Below are 12,911 nucleotides of genomic sequence, written 5' to 3' on the forward strand. Positions count from 1 at the left end.
TTTTGTATCAAAAATGGATCTAATGAGTTGGTCTTGTTCCATATCCCACCTATACTCTTTCTGCATGTAAAATAAATTAGAAAAAAAACATTGTAGAAAAATAAAATATCATTTTAAATGTAATCATAACTCAAATTACCTTGAACTGTCCAAACCATCTATCTCTAAGCTCAAGACGAACCTTCTTCCAAGTGGGACTGGGTTCATCATATTTTTGCTTGATGATTCGTGAGATTACATTGGAAGGTCCATTTGCAGGTGAAAAACTATGTTCAAAATATATTGTCAAAATGATATATGAAAATTAGATCATATTTACGAATTACAATTAGATTAAAATATACTTACTCTCCTCTTTCTGCATGAAGCCAGGGTCTTTGATCAACTACATTGCCAGACTCATTGTCAGGTGTAAGAGAGTCTTGTATCGGTGAAGGTTGATTCATAGTTGGCCTGTAGAAAAGGTAGTAGGATTTGATTCTCCTACATGATGTTCAATATCTTGTCCGTGAAGTGTAGGAAGTGGGGCGGCTCCTTCATAAATAGGATGTGTAGACTCCATAGTTGTTGGAAGAACAAACGAAGGGGGAATGTTGATATTGGGTAAAGATATATCATCAACACGAACACCTCGACCACCACGATTAGGTGGTCTACGACCACCACCTCTACCCCTTGGTGTCATCTGCAAGTAAAAAATATTACATATATAAGATGTAATTAATATAATAATCAAAGTGGATCAATCAATTTTGAATAAACAAATAAAGTAATCATGATAAAAAGACTCAAACCTGATTGTGTTTTCTACAACCAAATATGTCAGTCATCTTCCCTGTTATTCACTACAATTATGGGAAACCACAATAAAATTAATGTTAAACATAATTTGGACAAGGTATACAATCAATTTTAATGCATGAATTATCGAAGAGGTATCTGTGTCACTGAAATCACTCTCAATGTTATCCTCACTTGAAATGTATTCCTCCTCGTATTGTTCATCTAAGTTTGTTTCATTTAGTAATTGTATATCTACTTCTTCTCTCTCCCCCCCCCCCCCCCCATCAACATCAGCAAGAGAATCATGAATGAATTCTGGATCAACATGTAGCACTACTTCAAGTTGTAGAAGCTCATCATCTTGGTATGGAGTGTCATGCTCAACCTCACTTACTGTGTTATCAATGATTCTAATACGAGCTTTTGTTTTAATTACTCCCAACCAACCTTGGTGTCCCTCTGGATATTTGGTGTAATAAACTTGCTCTGCCTGTTGGGCAAATATGAATGGATCATATGCTTTATTATATCTCCGTGATTCTTTTACTTGAACGATCCCATAGTTCTTATCTACTTTGGTTCCTATATTAGGAGTATTATTAAACCATTCACACTGGAAGAGAACTACATTCATTATTGGAAAGCCAGTATACTCCAATTGAATAATATTAGACAATATTCCATAAAAATCTGACTCTGATTAACCATTGGTTCCTCGTACATAAACACCATAGTTAGTGGAATTCATGCCTTCACTCCAAAGAACAGTGTGAAATTTGTATCCATTGATAACATAGATAGACCATGATTGAACTTTTCTCTTAGGACCCCATGCTAAGTTAACCAATAATGGATCTTCAATATTATTTTCTGGATTTAGAACCTAAACAAAAGATTATAAATTACACAATGTCTATCTAAAAGTAAAATTTGTATAAAAGGCAAATTAAAAACATACATATTGTTTGAACCATGTAGCAAAATAGGATGAAATGTATTGGCCAATTTGAGCTTCTGAAGCAGTAGGACTAATCTCTCTTAAATATTCAACATAAATACTGCAACAAAGAAATTGATTATTCAAACCTCATGCAACATAATTCACTTTCTTTTCAAATGAGTGAACATTGTCTTACTCAAAGTATGGTTAAACCTCTTCACAGTTTTGAAGAACATACAATTGGGCAGCATCAAAGTTTTTTTGATTTAGATAATATGTCATGCATTTTCTGATTTCTCTTCCTGGATAATTGAAAATTGAAATAGGAGGAGCACGTGAAGAACCCTCGCCTACTTCAAGATTACGAGGGATCCTAGTCCTTCTTGTTTCAACATGATCAGGATAATAAAATGAGGCAAATGTAGATGTTTCCTCCATCAAGTAAGCTTCACAAATAGAGCCTTCCACCCTCGCTTTATTTTTTACTTTTTTTTTAGGGAGTGTAAGAACCTAAAAAAGAATATGGATGTACATAATTTTAAATATTAAATAAATAAACAACAAATATTGTAATAGTGATTAGTAATTTTATACCTCTCAAATGGATACATCCAACGATATTGGACTGGACCACCAACTTTTGCCTCGTAAGGTAGATGAATTGGAAGATGTTCCATGGAATCAAAGAAGCTTGGTGGAAATATTTATTCCAATTTACACAATAACACATGAATATTTTCTTCCATAACTCTTAGGTGTTCAACATTTAGTGTTGTCGAACTTAATTCTCTGAAGACAAGACTAAGTTCAATAAGAACTTTCCAGATTGATTTTGGTAATGCGTCAAATGCAATTGGAAGCAAACGTTGCATGAACACATGACAATCATGACTTTTCATGCCATGTAACTTGCCTTGATTAAGGTCAACACATCTACCCAAATTGGAAGCATATCCATCTGGAAGCTTCAGTTCTTTAACCCATTTACAAATAAAGACTCTTTGGGATTTCGTAAATGTATATGCTGCTTTTGGTTTGATAAGTTTGCCACCACCAATGTCTTTCAACTATAGCTCTTTTCGATTGCATATTTGTGCTACATCCAATCGAGCCTTGTTTGTGTCCTTAGTTTTTCCTTTGATATCCATCACAATGTCAAACACATTCATGAACACATTTCTCTCTGTGTGCATAACATCAATATTGTGACGTAAAAGTTGAGTTTTCCAATATGGCAACCTCCAAAATATACTTTGTTTCTTCCAATTATGTTTAATACCATATTCAGGAATATTTGGTTGTTCTTGTAATTCAGTGCAAACTGGTAAGTGTGCAACCCTATTCCAAATGTCAAGACTAGACAAACGTGGAGGAGGGGGATCAGTCTCAACAAACTTCTTCTTGAATGCCTTTTTATTCTTCCTAAATTGATGATCAGGTGAAAGAAATTGACGATGACAGTCAAAAAAGGATATCTTGTGGCTATGACTAAGATAAAAAGCCTTTGTTCTTTCCATGCATATAGGGCAAGAAAGTCTACCAGAAGTCATCCAACCCGATAACATGCCGTAAGCTGGAAAGTCATTAATTGTCCACATCAAAGCAGCTTTCACCATAAAATTTTGCCTTAGTGACACGCCATAAGTCAATATCCCTTCAGTCCACAAGGTGCATAAGTCATCTATAAGTGGTTGTAAGAACACATCAATCTTATGCTTTGGATTTGAAGGACCTGGAACTAAGATTGTCAAAAACATAAACTCTCTCTTCATGCACATGGAAGGCGGAAGGTTGTATGGGGTTAGGATAACTGGCCAACAAGAATAACTTTTTCCATATTGACCAAAAGGATTAAACCCAGTTGCACATAAACCTAATCTGACATTTCTTGGGTCTTGAATAAAATCTGGATGCATTCTATCAAAATGCTTCCAAGCTTCTCCATCAGATGGATGAGACAAAATAGACGGGTCCCTTTGATTCTCACTATGCCATCTCATGTGAGGTGCAATTGCCATTGAAGAGTATAACCTTCTAAGTCTAGGAATGAAGAGAAAGTACCACATTTTCTTAATAGCAATTTTCTTTTCAATTCCCCTCTTATTGACTGTCTTATATCGCTCCATTCCACAAATAAAGCAATTAGTTATACTTTTATGACAATGTTCCCTATAATACAACATGCATCCTTTTGGACAACAATCAATTTTCGTACAACCCAAACCCAATTTTTCCACTGACTTCTTAGCTTGGAAAAAATTATTAACCATTCGATGATCTTTGGGCATAGTCTCCCCCATAAGTTGGACCATTCTATTGAAACTAATAAGTAACAACTCTTTTTGGGAGAAAACATACTAAGAAATCAGAAAGAGACAGAATTGATGGAAGCAAGATTGGTAGAAGGCAAGCTAATCCATTAGGGGAACAAAACTATCAAACATAGAAAAGAGTATGTAAATGTTACATATAGATATTTACATATGGATTCTAATCCATATGTAATATATTTAAAATTTAATTCAAAAAATAGAATATCCGTATGTAATTTATTTCAAATTTAATTAAAAAATAGTAAAAAGTGTTACATACAAATTATATCTGTATGTAATAAAATATAATTAAAAAAACTATGTAACTTATTTCAAATTTAATTTTAAAAAATAGTATTACATACAGATAAAATCCGTATATAACTTATTTTAAATATAATTAAAAAATAACTAAATATATTAATAATAACAATGATAATAAATGGTGTAGTGGTTAAAGCTTCTTTGGTCACTCAATGGACTTCACTTCGAATTCCACCCTCTTCAATTATTTAGCTATGTGTATGTGTATACCATCCATGCCATGGTTAAGTGTTTATAATAAATATGATATTTTTACTTATAAGCTAGCTTGTTAAAAAGGCACAAATACATAATCATCATGTAACCTAAGGCAAATCAAACACTACAAGAAAGTTTGGTTTCTATTTCATGATTTTCTTGTAGTAAAAATTATAAAAATATACATTAATTGACATTGAAATTTTTAACTCTAGGTCTCTGAAGTCTTTTAGTATCATATATATCAATGTAAAGTAACTCAATTATCCATCCATAATTTTGTTGGGTCCTTTGAGAGGATAAATAAAAGAGATTTGATATCAACGAGTCATGAGTCAATTCATATAAGAAATCATGACACCATCTTCAACTTAAAACTTTTAGATCAAAAATTTGTAAGTCTTTTTTCTTATATGTTGTTCAATTTTTTATATCTAAACACTTAGATTCCTAACTATTTTTTATTTTCATCAATAAAAAACACCAAAACCAAATAAATATAACTATCATCAATATGAAGAACAAATCAAGATAAATATTAAATGAATATAAGTGGATTGAAGTCTTGGTTGGCGATTAGGAATAACATTGTAAATATCTTAATAAGTGAATAGATAACAATATGAAATGTATTTGATATTTTGATTCCTATTACAGTAAATGAAGATGAATATTCCTTGCCTGATGTGATGCTTTAATATAACGAACGTAATCGCACGTAGTCGTAATGGAGAAAAAAAAAGGTTTTGATAAACCCTAATTGTAAAGAAAACTAAATATAAAATAAACTTTTATTCACTTGTGTATTATAGAGTAAAATACATGGTGTATATATAAGAGAAAGATTAAGACCTAGCTGAAACAGAAAAGGAAGGTTGGGCCAAACAAACAAAGCCCAATAATTTAAAATGGAAAAATAAATATGTTAACACCCCCTCAAGCTGGGGAGTAGATATTTGTCAGGCCCAGCTTGGATTTGAGAGTAGAGAACTGTGCGGAAGCAAGGGGCTTGGTGAATATGTCAGCAACTTGCATTGCAGAAGTAATGGGCAGCAATTTGAGGAGACCAGAGTTAAGTTTTTCACGAACTAGGTGACAATCAATTTCGATGTGCTTGGTTCGTTCATGAAAAACTTGATTGGAAGCTATTTGAAGGGCAGATTTGTTGTCACAATATAGGTTTGCAGGCTGGGAGAGAGGAAGATGTAAATCCTGAAGGAGGTAGGACAACCATTGTAGCTCACATGTGATGGTGGCAAGTGCTCTATACTCGGCTTCAGAGGAGCTGCGGGAGATAGTTGGCTGCTTTTTTGATTTCCATGATATTAGGGAGTCGCCTAAGTAGATGGAATATCCAGTGACAGATTTGCGTGTGGTAGGGCATGTTGCCCAGTCAGAGTCACTAAAACCACAAAGGTGAAGTGAACTAGTGTGAGAAAAATATAGTCCTTCACCAGGGGTGCCCTTGAGGTAACGCAAAAGACGGGAGACAGCTTGCTGATGATGAGTTGTGGGTGCAGATATGAATTGGCTTAAATTGTGAACAGCGAAGGCAATGTCTGGTCGCGTGTTGGTTAAGTAAATGAGACGTCCAAGGAGTCTTCTGTATTGGGAAGTGGCATCAGCATCGAGAGGTGAGCCTTGGTCCGGAGAGAGACGGGAGGTGTGAGTCATAGGAGTGGCCACAGGTGCAGAGTCAAGCATGCCAGTTTCTTGAAGGAGATCAAGAGTATAGTTGCGTTGACTTAAATGAAGACCAGTACTATTGCGAGCAATTTCCAGTCCCAAAAAGTAGGTGAGATTACCTAAATTTTTTATCTTGAAGTGATGGTGAAGGGATGCAGTAATTGTATTGATTTCCTCCGTGTCATCACCAGTTAAGAGCAAGTCATCAACATAAACAAGAATAACAGTGAGTTTATCATTATTATATTTAAGAAAAAGAGAGTGGTCAGCAACAGAGATAGAGTAATTATTTGATAAAAGAAAAGTAGAAAGTTTTGCGTACCATTGACGACCAGCTTGACGAAGACCATACAAAGACCGTTGAAGCTTGCAGACATGCTGGGGAGAAGGAAGAGAGAGACCAGGTGGGGAGTCATGTATACCTCTTCATGGAGATCACCGTGAAGAAAGGCATTATTGACATCAAGTTGTTTTAAAACCCAATTTTTGGTAGTGGCAACAGCAAGGAGAAGGCGGACGGTAGTGAGTTTAGCAACAGGTGCAAAAGTGTCTAAGAAATCAAGTCCTTCAAGTTGGGTGAATCCTTTGGCAACAACTCTAGCTTTGTGGCGCTCAACAGTGCCATCAGAATGATATTTAATTTTATATACCCATTTACAACCAATAGTTTTCTTTCCTGGAGGGAGAGGGGTAAGTTGCCAAGTATTGTTAGCAGCAAGAGCTTGAAGCTCAGCTTGCATGGCAGATTGCCAAGAAGCATGTTTGGAGGCTTCGGTATAGGTGCGAGGTTCAGGATGAGAGTTGATAGAGGAAATAATATTTCTAAAATTAGAAGATAAGGAATTGTAAGACAAGTAATTATGAATAGGATATCGACTACTTACAGTGTTGGTTGCTGTGTGGAAATCGGCAAGATAGGCAGGTTGTCGGTGAGGACGAGTTGATCTTCTTGGAAATTGGGGTGAGGTGCTTCCTGGAGGTGCAGGAGGTGATGATGCTGGTGGAGGTGCAGTGTTGGATGCAGGAGCAGAGACATTATTTGCCGGAAAATCAGAGGATAATAAGGCTGGTGGAGGGGCAGTATTGGGTGCAGGAGTAGAGGCACACGGCTCGGCAGAAGGTGCAGGAGTAGAGGCACACGGCTCGGCAGGAGGTGCAGTATCAGAAAAAAAATCAAGAGCAAAATTATATGCGTTAGAAATAGGGAGAGATAAAGTGTTGGGGTCCCTAGGCAAGCCACTATCCAATTTATATGGAAAATGGGTTTCATGAAAGATTACATGTCTTGATATCTCTATGCGATGAAACTTTAAATTTAAGACAATATAACCTTTTGTATTTTGCGGGAAACCAAGAAAAATACCTTTGATAGATCTATCATCTAATTTCTTCCTATGTGCAGTAATGGTACTAGCATAGCATAGGCAACCAAACACTTTTAAAAAAGAAATGTCATACGGTTTTCCAAACAATTGTTCATGAGGAGTGATGTTATTAAGGAATGGAGTAGGAATAGAATTTATTAAGAAAACAGCATGATTTACAGCAAATTCCCAAAAGATAGGAGGAAGATTTGCTTGAAAAAGTAAGGCCCTGGTTACATTTAGTATGTGTTGATGTTTACGTTCCACAATGCCATTTTGTTGTGGTGTTTCAACACAAGATGTTTGATGTATAATTCCCTTTGAAGCATAAAAACTTGACATAGCAAACTCAACACCATTGTCAGTACGAATCGTTTTGATATTAGTTTGAAAATGATTTTGAACAAAAAGAGTGAAGTTAATGATGTGCGGACGCACTTCAGATTTATTATGCAACAAAATAACCCAAGTATAGCGCGAGTAATCATCAACAATAGTTAAGAAATAACGAAAACCTTGCATAGAAGTTATGGAACAGGGTCCCCAAATATCAAAGTGTACAATATCAAAAATAGCAGAGGTAGCAGTAGTACTTAAAGTGAAAGGAAGTTTCTTCTGTTTTGCACGACTACAAGTGTCACATACATGATGAGTATCAATAGTAATAAAAGGGTATTGTTTGCGTAAGACATGTAATCTTTCATGTGAAGGGTGCCCCAGTCTATAGTGCCACAATGTTTTGTCCGTGATATTACAATTAATAAGAGGAGCAAAATTATGTGGTTTAGAGCGATTAGAAGCAGGCAAGGTAGTGACAGGGTACAAGCCACCAGTGGCTTCAACTGTACCAATCCTCTCTTGGGTGAGATTGTCCTGTATAATGCAGTGAGTTAAAGTGAAAGTTAAAGTGCATTTAAGTTGGTGTGTGAGTTTAGAAACAGATATTAAGTTTAATTGAAAATGAGGCACATATAACACATCGAACAAATAAAACTTGGCCGAAAAATGTACTAAACCAGAATATGTGGCATAAACAGTTTGACCATTTGGGAGACTAATTAAGACAGGTTTGATTTTAGTCCAAGTAGTAAAAGCGCTCAAATTGTGGCAAACATGATCAGTGGCACCAGAATCAACAAGCCAAGATTCTTTTATAGCAGATAATGAAGAGAAAAACTTACCCGTTGAAGATTGCTCGGTATTGGTGATTTTATCTGCCGAGAAGGTTCCGACTTGATTAATTTGAGCGTGAGGGGCAGGATCCTCAAGGTTTTGCTGACGCAAAATGTTGGTCAGGAATTGACACTGCTGTGGTGTAAGTTGAATCCCCTTTACATCCTGTTCTTTAGAAAAAGACTCAAAAGAAGGGTTAGTAGTAAACATATTGTTGGCTTGGGATGTCCTATTGATGGATTTGTAGCCAGGAGGAAACCCATGTTTTTTATAACAGGTGTCGACAGTGTGGCCAAGACGGTTACAAAAAGTGCAAATTTTTCTAGTAGAAGAAAACTTTGAGGTTTTAACATCACTAGAAGGAAAACCCACCTTTCGAAAACAAACAGCTTCAGTATGACCGTACTTACCACAAAAATTGCATGTAGTAGTGTGACTACTGTTAAGACTATGAAGACTAGGGGCAGGAACAACAGTGGATAATTGTCTCTCTTGTTGAACAACCAAGGAAAATTTTTTGGATATGGCAGGAATGGGATCCATGAGCAAAACATGAGAACAAATATTTTTATACTGATCATTTAATCCTCTTAAAAATTGCATAGCACGATCCTCACACTTTCTTTGATTTATAATAGAAATGACCGAACAAGAACATTTTACTGGGCATGTGCACATAGGATTAGGTCTAAAATTCTCTAATTCATCCCAAATAATACGCAATTTTGTAAAATACTCTGTGACAGACATATCCCCCTGGTTTAAAGAAATAGCCTCAAATTGCAAATCAGAAATGCGAGATAAATCCCCTTGTGAATATCTAACTTTTAAATCATTCCAGATGTCAAAGGCTATGTCCATCCAAACAATGCTTTGCCTAATAGGGATTGAAACAGAGTGTACTAACCAAGAGACAACCATGTTGTTACAGCGTGTCCAAGACGAGAAAGTGGGATCATTCCTTTGTGGGCATGGGTGTGAGCCAAGTATGAATTCCACTTTGTTCTTGGCACTAAGAGCAATGATGAAGGACCGACTCCACGAATGGTAGTTTGTTGAATCAAGAACAGGTGACACCAACGAGGTTGCGGGGTTCTCGCTTGGGTGTAAGTATAGAAAGTTGTTCATCGGCTGTTCCAAAAGGGTCATCGGTGTAGGGTTTCCATTTGAAGATGAAGTCGGTGTAGGGTTTCCATTTGAAGAGGAAGCCGGTGTGGGGATTTCATCAGCCATCGCCTACAATAACCAAGAACAACAAAGAGGGAAATAAAAATCAGAGAGAAGCGCAGCAGAGCTCTTCATTCGAAGAGCTCTGATACCATATTACAGTAAATGAAGATGAATATTCCTTGCCTGATGTGATGCTTTAATATAACGAACGTAATCGCACGTAGTCGTAATGGAGAAAAAAAAAGGTTTTGATAAACCCTAATTGTAAAGAAAACTAAATATAAAATAAATTTTTATTCACTTGTGTATTATAGAGTAAAATACATGGTGTATATATAAGAGAAATATTAAGACCTAGCTGAAACAGAAAAGGAAGGTTGGACCAAACAAACAAAGCCCAATAATTTAAAATGGAAAAATAAATATGTTAACAATTCCTTTCTAGAATTAGCATGATTTCATTATGTGGACTTGTGTATTCCCTCTCTTCGTTTGACCTTTTTTATTTATTTATTAATTTTAAGTTTCTTCGCTGGCGATTTTCTTGGTCATGCATTGAATTTGATTTTGAAAGCTAAGCTACACACTGGTCAAATTCTAGAAACGTAGATTGGACTTTGGTGGCTAGTAAAAAATAAAGTGTTGTAAGCTTCACACTATACGCCTAACTCTTCCTTTTAAATCTTATCCTCTACTTTTCTTTAATACATCAAAACATGCGTATGTCATTAGTACCATCTAGGGCTTTAAATATAAAAAAAAAATCAACTCAAATTTTTGTGATTCATCAAACTGCTCAATCCTTTATATTAATTACTTTCATTTGAGTCATAGTTACTCCTCAGTTTTACTTTTTTTTTCAAATTAAAGTTGACTGATGTTATCAAAATTTGATAAATAATACATTTTTATTGTTAACTTGTCTTAAACTATTTTTTTGTTATCTCAGTAAAAGTAATGACCTTGTTGAAAAATATCATTATTTTAGTAATATTTTTTCAAAAAATGACATGTTTATTATCGCTTTTAATTTTTGTATAAATCTCAGCAAACGTGGTTTTCTAATATTTGTAGATAATTACAAAAAATATGTATATGATTATTATGAAAAGATCACGTTTCAAATAAGAAAAAGTAACCATGAATCACGATGAAAAAAAATTAAAGATTTCAGGATGCATAAACAAAGATAGTTATAAAATTTACTCTCTCAGCGAGCCGTATGAGACATATACTTGGTTCTATTATTAAACCTGCTACCATGCATATGAACTTAATTAGATATTAGAATCAGATAAACTATTTTCTTTTTAATATACTTTATTGAAAAAAATAGCCTCGTTAGAAAACAAAATGGAAAAGCTCACATCACATGTTTACCACCTTGATAGTATTCTCTCTCATAGGAAATGAGCTATGATCATCTTAGAGTTTTAGTTTGCATTCCGGATGATTACTATTCCGCCACACAGATTTTAAGAAAATTGTATTTATTTGTAGTTAGTTATTTAAATATAATGATGAGTATGGAAAGATGAAAATTCATATAAATGTGTTTTGATGTTAAATGTTCAATCGTGGTGATTTGATGTTATTTTGTGATTTTTGTAGGTAAATATTCAAGAAAAAACACGCTGGATAATGTTGTGTTTGTCATAATCGATTTTGTCTTTACTTATTTGGTGGATCATAATCGATGTTGATATAATTTTTTGAAAAAATTGATGTTCACCACAACCATAATCAAATTTTATGATAATTTAAAGTTATTTTAGAAATCTTATATATTTAAGTTTTAAATTTTATATATTTCAGTTTTTTATTTAAATATGAAATTAAATATTTATAATTTATATTTATTTAAGATTTTGAATCTTTTAAAAAAATTATATATTTTAGATTTTTATTTAAATATGACGTTAAATAATTTAAAATTTGTATTTAATTAAGATTTTGAATCTTTTACAAATTTTATATATTTAAAATTTTTATTTAAATATGACGTTAAATAATTTAAGATTGGTATTTATTTAAGATTTTGAATATTTTAGAAATTTTATATATTTTAGTTTTTTATTTAAATAGAACATTAAATAATTGAAAATTGTTATTTATTTAAAAATTTGAATATTTTAGAAATTTTAGTTTTTTATTTAAATACAATATTAAATAATTTAAGATTTTTATTTATTTAAAATTTTGAATATTTTAGGAATTTTATATATTTTAAATTTTTTATTTAAATAGGACATTAAATAATTTAGAATTGTATTTATTTAAAAATTTGAATATTTTAAGAATTTTATATTTTTTAAATTTTTATTTAAATAGAACATTAAATAATTTAAAATTTGTATTTATTTAAGATTTTAAAATTTTTATATATTTCAAATTTTTATTTAAACACATTAAATATTTAGTGAGTATTTTATAGTTTATGGATATAATAATTTAGACGAAAATCAGAAAAAGTATCTCTGTATATAATTTACAGTTAAACAGGAATTTATTTATTATTCAATAATAATTAAAGAATGTATATGAACTATTACGGAAACTTTGTAAAAATTATTTAAATACCATGAAATTAATATAATAATGAAAGAAACCACTCCATTAAACGAAAACAGAGAAATTAAGGATTATTATTCTCAATGTCTAATTCTAAACCTTGAATTTTTTTTATAATAAATTATATAAATAAGAGTTTAAGACTTAAAAAATAACAAGACACTAAACTGAATGGAATTGTTTAAGTGATTTTCTAAACTCTATGCTATAACAATTATATTTATGTAAAATAAAACACAAAACTAAATCAATGAAAAACTCAGATAAATTTATTAACTTTTAGAATCTAAAAACCATCAATAACTGAAAATTCAATTTAAAAGTTCTTCTTGCTCATTTTTTTTTATAGATATGAAGATAAATATATGAAAGAGACCATGAAGTAGTTAA

General features: G+C 32.9%; 1 pseudogene; it reads right to left on the reverse strand.

Annotated features, from left to right (window-relative positions):
- Positions 1–838: 838 nt before the first annotated feature.
- On the reverse strand, positions 839–10,013 carry LOC150025974 (uncharacterized; annotated as a pseudogene).
- Between the last annotated feature and the right edge of the window lie 2,898 nt (positions 10,014–12,911).

The sequence above is a fragment of the Phaseolus vulgaris genome, chromosome 7 (genome assembly GCF_051622355.1).
Source record: "Phaseolus vulgaris cultivar YP4 chromosome 7, ASM5162235v1, whole genome shotgun sequence".
NCBI lineage: Eukaryota > Viridiplantae > Streptophyta > Magnoliopsida > Fabales > Fabaceae > Phaseolus > Phaseolus vulgaris.